This window comes from Oncorhynchus clarkii, unplaced genomic scaffold, assembly GCF_045791955.1.
Source record: "Oncorhynchus clarkii lewisi isolate Uvic-CL-2024 unplaced genomic scaffold, UVic_Ocla_1.0 unplaced_contig_716_pilon_pilon, whole genome shotgun sequence".
Classification (NCBI taxonomy): domain Eukaryota; kingdom Metazoa; phylum Chordata; class Actinopteri; order Salmoniformes; family Salmonidae; genus Oncorhynchus; species Oncorhynchus clarkii.
In genome coordinates, this window is record NW_027260855.1 from 107658 (window position 1) to 119563 (window position 11906).

Genomic DNA, 11906 nt, shown 5'->3' on the forward strand with positions numbered 1-11906 from the left:
ACCACAACAGATAGGCATAATCCTCCCTTATTACAGCAAGTTGGTGGCATAATAAAAACACATTTTGAGGAAGGTCTTCCGCTTTCTCTGGTGGAATCATATACATATACGGGTTGGAAGCAGCAGTTAGAAATCTTTCTCCATAACAAAGGTCCCTGAAATGCTGAAGGTCAAATAGGAACACTGTGCTTCACTATGTAGTGATCTGTAACTGTTACTGCACATCCTGACAACAATGCAGTGGATTGTGAAATACAGTTGACTCCTGTTGTGAGAGCAACTGAGCATGCCGTTATCATGTGCAATTACAGTAAAATAACATAGGACAAGAAAACTGTATCATTCGTTTGAGCAGTGTGCATCTTATCTGAAGTGTGCCGAGTGATGAAATTAACATAGATATGGTGTTAATAATTGACCACAATGATTGGTCATACATCTACTATATTTGATCTGATTGGCCATATATCTACTATATTTGATCTGATTGGTCATACATCTACTATATTTTATCTGCATGCCACATACTGAGGAAAATATTTGACTACTAGTATGAAGCAAAAGATGCAGCCTTGCTGTATAGCTAAGTTTAATAACAGAATTAATAATTATTTTTATGTGGTACTACATATTCATAGGCCAACTATTAACAACTGTATGTGTTTTGCATTGTTCCCATACGGTAACTGATTTTGTTATAGGAAACACACAATAATCATTCAAAACAAACCAATAAAGTTATGGAAACTTTAATAGATGAGTATTTTAAGAACACAATGAAAACAAACTCCATCTTTGCACTAGTCACCATACAAAACAGTCATCATACAAAAAAGGCAACATAATATTGAAACTGGTTAGAAGAAAATATATAAAAATTCCTATGAATTTGAAAATGTTATAGAGGGGGCCATTTCACATGGTAAACTATAAAAGAAAATGTATGAGAAAAGTACCCGGTTGATTAGCCATAATAGATTACTGTTTGGTCACAATACATATAATATTACACAGGCTTGATGAATAAGATAAGTTATAATATAAAGATATACAATGTTCTTTAAGAATGAAACAAAAAAAGACATCTCATATCTGCATAAGTTCACAACAAATTCCTTTAATATTGTCGGTCCAAAAGGACTTCACTTGCTATAACTTATTCAAACATATATACACAATAGCCATGTATGTAGGCTACATTCTGTGATCGGAAGCATTACAGTCATAGTCGTCTGACAAACTGAAAACACATTTTCAACAACCAAAACCATTAAATATATTTGTGTTGTAAAAGTTCTGTACATACATTTTTGTTGGTCCAAAGTGTTGACAAAGTGTACAAAAAGAGATATTCAATAACAGGCTGCCTTGTCTGGCAGCATCTGTCTAACTGGCCTCTCTACCTTCTATTGCGACCTTACTTTTTCACAGTGATGTTGTACGCAACAGGTCCTCTGAATGTGAAGCCCAAGTAGAATGTGACATTTTCATTGCCATAGGGAACTGACGCTGCATACAGTGGATGGATAGTGAACTTCTTTTTAGGACCCACAAGGTAGACGGTTCCATCTTCTGTCCAGCCAGAGACACGCTTAAACAGCTTTGTGATCACTGGTGTTGTCCACATTTCCCCACGAAACCACTTCATTCTTTTCACTGACACAGAGAGGAGCTTTGTGGTCATTTCAACTTTGCTTTTGTGGACAATCTTCTCCCATCCAGTTCCATTCCCCAGGAAAAAATGCGTGTAAATCCTCCTTTTTCGCTGTGGAATATCCTTCATTTTGGTCCAGTAGCTTCTTTTCAGGAATTCAACAGCTGACTGTACAATGTCATATTTGCTCTCTTTGTCTTGATCCGTGTCATGCTCTTCTGGCCAAAACAGCAATGTGAGTAAGAAAAGAGCACTTGAAAGGCATTTCTGTTTCTCTTTAGGAAATTGCTGACTAAGTTTCTGAAGATCTTTGAGAGTAGCCAGTTTTGGAGACAGAGTAGAAAGGCAGCTTAGGGCAACGTGAGATGCTATGTAATTGACCAGATCCATCTGATCCATCCTCACCCTCAGAGGGTTGGTAGGATACAGAAATATGATATCTTCCAGCACTTTCACTTGGTCTTTATCCTTCTGGTGAGTCAGGAGGGATAAGATTGTGGTTATATTTCCACCACCAAGGCGATAGATTATCATGCGTTTTGTGAAAGGAGTTTGGACTAGGTTGGACTCTGATGTTTTTTGGGCAGTGCTGAGTGAAAAGTCACTGAAGTACTTCCCATATTCGGAGGCCTGTCTCACTAACCACTTCATGGGATTGAATATCTTCATCTCAGAACTTTCAATAGTCTCCTCCTCATCCGCACCAATGTCAGCTTGAAAGTAACTCAGGTCTTCTGAGATCCAATCAAGGGATTCGTGCAGAGTAGTTTGCAGGTTCTTCAGTTTGCTGTGAAAACATTCCCAGGGTTCCTTGACTTCTTCAGGAACATAGTCTGTGAGCAAGTACTTCAAACTTTCTGAATGACCATGTGCCTTGTTTGAAAACACACGCAGTGAGGAAATTAGCTTTAACAAGCTGAATCCGACTTCAACAGCTGCAAAAAAGCCTGAATTGTTCATGGAGTTATGGTCTGCGATTGCGACCTGCTCACATTCTTGGAAGCATTCCATAGCTTTCAGTGCAGTTTCTACTGCATCAGCTGTGTTTTCTACGGTCTTTGGGACGTTCTCTATTGCTTTACACTTGCCATTGAACCAGCTCCTGTAGACCTGACCTTTGGTGTTCAGGATGTAGGAGTTGTTAGGCATCTTTTTGCCTGCTATTTCTGCCCACTGTTCTGCCTCTTCAAATTTGTTGTGTCTGTAGTTCAGGCGGGCAAGCTGCTGAGCAAAGAATGGATCTTTGTTGAAACGTTTATATGCCTCCTTGAGGAGCTCGATTGCCTTGTCAGGGCCATCATTTTTACTCACATGTTCAATGAGTGGAGAAAAAAAGCTGTCAGATTCATCACCTTTGCTTATTCTGCAACGCTTCATGAACAGGGCTCGCAGAAACTTCAAGTAATCCTCTTTTCCAAACCTGTGTTCGAAAAGCACATCCTCATGAAGAAGATCCATTGCTAATCTGCCTTGAGTCCCTTGACCTTGCTGGTGGTCACCCAAAAGCTGCTGGAGAATTTCCTTTGCTACAAATGGATGAATGATTCGGATTGATTCAATATATGTTCTGTCATCTCTCAGGTGTATGAAGACGAGTTTGGCCGGCTCACTCAGTGATCTCTCAAACGTATGCTGGCGAAACCTATCCATGTGAATAGTTAGAGCTAGCAGAGTTTCACAGTGGGACTGGGAAATGAAGGAGTTCTGAACATATGTGTTCAGCAATGCCACATAACGAATGAGGCGAGTGACAACAGATCCATGGTCAATGCCTTGCAGCAGATGTTTCACAAATTGTTCAACATACTTGACAATCTTTTTGTGCTCAAATTCTTCACTCATCAAGACGAATGTCAAGATGAATTCTGGCTGGTACTGTTCTTCAAGCTTCTGCCGTTTCCCAGCAAACTGTCTCTTCTCTTCTTTTGATAGTTTGTGAGTGACAGCTACATTCTGCAATGGCAAGTCCTTGCACATCTTCTCTGGGTTATGGGATCGTCTGCAGCTCAACAGAATGAAACACAGTGTTCCTTGCGCAATTTTTTTAGTGTAGCTTGCAACCTCTAATTCATGCTTCAAATCATCCAGATGTTCTTTGTCACAGTCCTCAACCAACAGGAGTACTGGGAGGCATTTCTGGGAATCTTTTTCTTCGTACTCTCTAAGTTGAACAGCATGCTCAGAGACTATGGTAGCAGAGTATGACGGTTTCACAACAGCACATCTTAGGTCTTTTCTGTTGTTCCACAGCACCTGCCTTACCACTGTGCTTCCACCACTTCCTGGGTGATGGTAGATGTTGATACTGTTCACAGCTAATTGGTCTATACTCCACTTCTGAGTGTCGCTGAGAAGTTTTGAGACGTCCCAGTAGGCATCCCGTTGAATGACATCCCCCACAAACTTCTTCTCTGCAAGCCAAAAATTCATCCAGCTCACTCTACTCTCACTCTGTAAAACTGTCTTTCAATGTTTTCTTTCTCTGCCTCGATAAAGTCATCACTACTTTCATCACAATGGTAAACACTGAGAATCTCTAGAGAATACATCCTTTCCTCGTCACGGGTCTCAAAAGGGCACTGTCCTTTAACATGGGTAGACAGATGTTTGGTTGCTCTAGTGGTGACATGTTGAATACGTTGAAGTGTGGCATTCACATGGCTCATTTTCATCCCAACAACACTGGAGGGGTTCACAGTTTCTGTTCCACATGAGAGCTCAGCAAAGTGTTGCCATTTCTGATAGTTGTCTTCAGATTCTGAGATACAGATGATGTCATCATGACCCTCCATGTCAGTGAAGAATACATTGAAGGTGTGCAAGAGTGGTTTCTCGACTGGGGAGGTGAGAAGCAAGACCACAGTGAATGTGCCTATTGGCAAAATCTGTTTGCAGATCAGTGACACGGAATCCCTGAGGAGTGTCATTTTTGTTTTGATCCATGTCATTTCATCGGAGGGACTTTCATTTCCTTGATAGTCATTCCGTCCATTGCAAAAGATCCAGCTGGTTTGCTCAAACAAATGCAGGTGACTCACAAAGTCTCCAATGCTCATGCCATCTGGGATTTTGTAGTTCTGCATGAAATGCATATTTGCAGCATGGTGCTGAATGTATTTACTGCAGAATCCTGACACTTTGGAATCAGGGTCAAAATCGAACACACAGAAAATGTTCATGTTGAGCAAGAAGGCAATGCTGCTCAAGTCATCTGGTTGGAACTGGTTAGTGACAAGAATGTACCATTTCCAAGTGAAAGTTGAAAAGACATCTTTCACGGACGCTATATAGATGTATTTTTATGGATGTTCAAATTGCATATGACATTAAAGCTGTATTTTTATGGATTTTGAAGAGACGTCTCTGCCAGATGTTGAAAACATATAATCAGCCCTTTGACTTTTTCCACATTTTGTTACGTAACAAACAGCCTTATTCTAAAATTGATTAAATTAATTGTTTTCCTCAATTTTCACACAATACCCCATAATAACTCAAAATTGAGACTCAAAATTGAGCTTAGGTGCATCCTGTTTCCATTGATCATCCTCAAGATGTTTCTACAACTTGATTGGGGCGGCAGGGTAGCCTAGTGGTTAGAGTATTGGACTAGTAACCGGAAGGTTGTAAGTTCAAACCCCTGAGCTGTCGTTCTGCCCCTGTTCCTAGGCCGTCATTGGAAATAAGAATTTGTTCTTAAAACTAGTCCACCTGTGGTAAATTCAATTGATTGGACATGATTTGGGAAGGCACAAACACCTGTCTATATAAAAAGTACCACAGTTGACAGAGCAAAAACCAAGCCATGAGGTCAAAGGAATTTTCTGTCCATCATTCTTAAATGGAATAAGTTTGGAACCATCAAGAGCTTTGAATCTGGTTTTTAGGGCGGTGCTAAAGTGATCTTAGAAGTAAACAGCGGCTTTGAGAATGATGGTCGCATGTAATGATGAGCAAAAAATGACTTACCCCCCTCACTGTCCATTTCTTGTTTTTAAACGATGAGAGATTGGAGGTGGAGAGAGATTGTAAAACAGAAATAGTTGCTTTATGCATGCTGTACCTTACGACATGAGACATGACACGTCACGATGTAACAGAGGGTCCGTTATTTCAACTAAAACTTCAGAGTTTATCTGCTGTGTGAATAACGAGGCATAAATAGAGTCATTACCATGTTGATCAATGCTTGAATAGAAACCTAGTTCACACCCCGGATTTTGAAGTCAACACAGTCACTACAGTCCCATTAGTTTTCTTTGTAGCCTTGTTTGAATGTTGCGGTTGCGCACATTTGTACGGAATGGGGTGAGTTTACTTTAATGAGCATGCAACTGCAGAATGGTTGTTAAGACACTAACAGCTTACAGACGGTAGGCAATTAAGGTCACAGTTATGAAAATGTAGGACCCTAAAGAGGCTGCTAAAATGTTTAGTTGATTACAAAATCACAAGGTAATGAATGCAGGTCTAGACACGGTTCCAAAATAATGGCTCAAGTCTCTTTGCTACAGTTAATAGATAGTTTGATATTTTCTTGAACATTTTCCAATACTAAGTAGCTAAATAAATCGTCAAATTAAGTTTAATCTGTTGTCTCCAAGCAAAGTAAATATTGGGCTTACCAATGGGGCGGGTGCAGATAAACCAGACGTTGGCGGGGATATTTTCCTCTGCAAAAAAAATATACTCCAGTTTTAGATTGCAGAGATAAAACAGACGCCCAAGAGGTTTGAAACAAGGTTAGGTATTTATGCCTCGTTATTCACACAGCAGATAAACTCTGAAGTTTTTCACCTGACAGAAATAAAGGGATAGAAATAAGTTTTGCTTTGTTGCCGCACTCTCGACAAGCATAGCCTACAGGGTATAGTTCTCACCTTGTGAAATTGTTCTAGAATACTTCTCCTCGTGAAATTGTACCATTGCATACAGAAATATGTTTAGCTCTTAATACGCCTCACATCGTTATTTTTTTATGAAAAACTCGGGAAAAAAAGAAGATAACGTAATTGCAACTATAAGTCGCACTAGTTATGAGCTAAAATCTAAATTGCTAAAATATTGTTATATAAATATTCATACACATAGCTCATATAAACAAAGACATTCCATCGCAAGAACACATACACCCAGCCATAAGACTGACCCCCTCTGTTCTCTTCTTTCACGACCCACTCTGCTCTCCTGTATCAGATTTCCAGACACACAAATATCTCCTTGTATAAACACACATCTCATCCCCCTCTACTGGTTGGGGGCCAAGAGCAAAGGACTTTTGCTGTGCACCAATGGGGCCCGCTCTGGCTAGAGCAAGGCCCGCCTCCAACCCTTTGTGACCAGTCAGAAGACTAAAACGACAAGACTCCACCTACTTTATTCTATGTATAAAAATGAATGTAACCGTTGTATAAGGCCTCTTTTTCACCTGACTCCTTGCCGAGTTATATGAACTAGATCCGTGCACGTAAAACTGCGGGACAAGATATCTTTGACTCATTAAAACTGTCTTTTGTTACAACTGAAATCCACTCTGTCCAGCGTCCGTGATTTGGTCTCAACTCTCCAGTATTTAAACACTAACAATATACATCTATAGAAGGCTCATCTTTCCAGCTGGTAGATCTTTGTCTGCTGCTGTACTTGAGATGGTTGGTGTCGAATGCGTTCTCGCGGTCAGTCTCTTTGTGAAAAGCAAGGAACCGAACGCGTCATAGAAATGACGCCATTAAAGGGGCGGGCTTTTATCGGTAAATTTCGTTTAGGAGAAAAGGAGAGTTATCGGTGCAAGCAAGGCAGCCACTGGCAAGGTGTCATGGACCCCCCTCTGGCTTGCAGCGGAAGTCAGTTACATAACAAGCAATACTTGCATTTCTTATGTTTGCTTTGTCCCAAGAACTGAAAAAATGTCAAGTTCAAAGTCCCAAATATAATGCTGATTTATTTGGCATTTTCACTCAAGCAAGGATATCTTGTTGGCAATGCAAAATGAGAAAATTGTGAAACAGTGGTTCTCTATTCTTGCATAATCAGGATGGTATGTTAAGTTTTTTAGACATTGAATAATTAAGCAATAAGGGCGAAGGGGGTGTGGTATATGGCCAAAATAATCTACTATGACTAACGCTTCGATCACACCAACATTGTCCTTGCATTTTGGTACCCCAGAATTACATTCATTGCGCAATTACCCTGTCGGTGTGTCCGACAGCATCCTTGCGCAAAATAGCACGCAGCATCATCTGGATATGTATGCAACAAAAGTTCAACATTCACCTTCTGCTACCATTTCTGTCAAGCCGTCTATCTATACATACAGTTTGGCGCATAGGTTCAAAAAATCCAACATATGCACCACACCGAACACCATGCAATGCAATGCTGCAAGGCAAATACAGTGTTTCATTGATAATGAATGTAATTCTGGTGTACCAAAATGCACTGATGCTGTTGGTGTGTTCAAAGCGTAAGGGATGTTCTTATGCACAATGCAAGTGCCTGGACACAGCCCTCAGCCATGGTATATTGGCCATATACCACAAACCCCCAAGGTGCCTTATTGCTATTATAAACTGGTTACCAACTTATAGCAGTAAATATAAATGTTTTGTCATACAACTGGTATATGGTCTGATTTACTGTACCACGGCTGTCAGCCAATCAGCATTCAGGGCTCAGACCACCCAGTTTATAATCCAAATTATAATGGGTGGTTTGGGTGGTTTGAGCCCTGAATGCTGATTGGCTGACAGTCATGGTATCTCAGAGCGTATGCCACAGGGGTTAATTAAGCAATAAGGCACGAGAGGATGTGGCATATGGACAATATACCACAGCTAATGGCTGTATCCAGGCACTCCGCCATGCGTTGTGCCTAAGAACAGCCCTTAGCTGGGGTATATTGACCATATACCACATCCCCTCGTTCCTTATTGCTTAATTAGCCCATTAACCAAATCATTCATTTTGACTTTAGCTTAAAACTCTAATTTGACAAAATGCACAAGTAACATTTTTAGGGATGTATACTAAACAAAAATAGAAATGCAACATGCAACAATTGTATTTTACTGAGTTAAAGTTCATATAAGGAAATGAGTCCATTAAATTAAAAATATTAGGCCCTAATCTATGGACTTCATGACTGGGCATAGGCCCACCCACTTGGCATCCAGGCCCATCCACTGGGGAGCCAGGCCCAGCTAATCAAAATATGTTTTTGCCCCTATATGCATGAAGTCACGTCTTTCTCTGCTATTTTACATCTTTCTTTTGCTATTTTACAGCATAAACAATCATGGACCAAAGCGTGTTATAGATCACTTTATAAATCAAATCCTTTGTATTGTCTTCAAAATCTTAAACTAACAAGAGGTAAGCCTGTGCTTTTTGAAATTTTCTTTGATAAAAAGTAGGCCTAGGGCATACCATCTCATACCCCCTCAATTCCAGTCTTGGTTTTAACCTCACAGCTCTTCACTGGCACAGAAGTACGCTATTTAAAAAGTGCATGGTGGGTGGAGGAATTGACTGACAAATCTATGGATATAGCAGCCTATAGCTTTGTTTTGTCTATCAAAGAGGTAGGCCTACCTCTTATTTCTTAAATAGGAAGACAAATAGGCTTCAACATAAAGCCCTCTTGTTGTTAGTAAAGTCTAATTAAAATGAAGACAGTTTAAATGAATGCCTCCTCGAATTTGCCTATTTTCAGCACCATGAGCTGTCCATTTCTGATTGATTGTGCCGCTGCTTCAAGTTTCAGCACCACAATGTAAGTTACTTGAATCTGGCTTATTGTGATGTCAATGAGTCTGATAAATTGGCCTACATCATGGGCAAGAAACATATTGTTTTGAATAAAAATCAATTATAGTATTAGCAAGCTATCAAAGTTGACCTCTGATCCTCCTTCTCATATTCGCTCTCTCCTTCTCAAACTGAACAGAACATAGGCTATAGGCTAGTCCACATACACACATTTTTGGGGGACTAGGTCTAATTAACAAAAACAAATTCTGAAGAAGCTTTTGACTTCCACTGAACTGCCGCACAGCCTACACAGCGGCGCGATTGGTTAGGCAGCAAACAAACAGTAAGAGCAGAGCCAACCCGTGCTCAGTGTTGGAATGGCCATTGTAGTGTGTAATGCTGCCTAGTTTTATTTACATCATCCCAGCAGCTATCATAGGAATATAACTTTGCTCTGTGCTTCTCCAAGCATGCACTTAGTAGTCTATAGGCTATGGATCATTTGATTGAGACCACACTAAATAGCCTATAGGCTATGGATAATTTGATTGAGACCACACTAAATAGCCTATAGGCTATGGATCATTTGATTGAGACCACACTAAATAGCCTATAACCTGTGGATCATTTGATTGAGACCACACTAAATAGCCTATAGGCACACTTGATATTGCACACCCAGTGGAGAATCAGAGATGAGGGGCGGCATCAGGCACACAGCGATATATCGCCTGATAAACAACTCATTCTAAAACACTGAGAAATATTGACATTTCATCAATTACAAATGACAAGACTCTCCCCTGGACTAGAGTTAAAAATACTAAACCCTCCCCCGAGGGTTTGAAATTGAAAAAGCATGACCCTCCTCCATTTTCCTCTGAGTACCCATTATGTAAATGTGGATCTTTCCCTAAGAATTTCACTGCACCTGCAATAACATCTGCAAAATGTGTACGAGACCAGTAACATTTGATTTGATTTTGATAATATACAACTACTAGAATAATACAATACCAATCAATAGATATGATGTAATTCATTGCCAAGAGACAGAACACTTACCTTGTTTCTTATGGCCCTTATGCGTTTTTCTAGATCTGCAGAGGGAGGAGCGACAGCCAGTAAGCAAACAATGATAACTACATTTACAGTATAGCAAGAATTGATCCAGAATTATGTTGTCACGAGAGGCAATCATTTTGTGATTCCACCAAGAAAGGAGATGTTGCTGTAGCCTGGTCCAGATCTGTTTTAGCCAACACCTCTGACAATCATTGTCATGGTGCTCTTGAGTTGGACCAGGCTAGTGGCTGTGATATACAGTACTTCAATTATATTAAGGACTTACAGTCTGTTGATGTTCAAATACTGGTCCTCAGACACCACCTTTCAGGAAGATCCTCAGTGATGTGTTCCATCCAGTTCCTCTTGACCACTGTTTCTGCCTCTGACTCCAGCTGATTGATGATGGCATCATACAACTCCGTCAGCTTTGACTATGCATCAATCCAGTCACTCACATCCTACAGGGGAAAACATGGCTTAATTCCTCAAAGATCTCCTTTATTACCTTCTTGCTGTATATAGCTAAGGGAGCCCACAATTTCAGATGGCCAGAAAATAACTAAATAAAAGATTTAGCAAACATGATATGCATAATGCTCTAATTAATGACTCAAGGCCAAACAGACTCCAGAAAGAGATTCCAGTCATCGAGAAGGAGGGCTACAGTATTGCCTCTTATCTAAAAAAAAATTCAGAATGGCACAAATTCCCCGATTTCAGGGTACACATGTCAACATGTTTGCTTTCAGAGCATATTTGATCAAAATATATCCCATATGTACTGTATCCCCATTGTAGTTATTGTTGGTAAGATTTATTCAGGGAATAAAATGACTTGATTTTCTATTGTAACTAAAGGTGACCAATTATACTTGATCGTGACCTGGAAGAACATCAGCTGTTTCTCCAGGCTCCAGAAGGGGTGTTTGAGCACGCTCTCAGTAGAAGGCCTCCACTTGGGCTCTATAATCAGCATCTATTCTATCAGGTGTTTGGCCAAGTTCTCTGGGATAGTGTGAGAAACACACTGTGGTAGGATTTTAACAGTGAGGCAACAACAATACTGAACTGATTTTTCCTGCCCAGAGTCAGGCTTTTATTTGCAAAGTGAGGATAAAGAGCCGGCAAACAGTACAATTATTTACACAATCAAATAAATAGACCTTACCTTGTCTGTCTCTAAAACCATGAGGGTTCTTATACTCCTACCCATAATGCATTTAACCAATAAAAACAAGGCATTTCACACACTGATCAATCAACATTCAAAAGACATGAATTACAATAGAAATGTCTTCAGATCATAAACATACTTGAACATACAGTATACATGCACACATATCAATAAAGGGGCTTCCGCTGCTTTAAGGATCAATACAACCTGGGATATAAACATGTACATCCCTCGGGATAGGCTACTACCACATTACCT

General features: G+C 40.1%; 1 pseudogene; it reads right to left on the minus strand.

Annotated features, from left to right (window-relative positions):
- Window positions 1–1219: 1219 nt before the first annotated feature.
- Window positions 1220–11450, minus strand: LOC139401931 (sterile alpha motif domain-containing protein 9-like; annotated as a pseudogene).
- Between the last annotated feature and the right edge of the window lie 456 nt (window positions 11451–11906).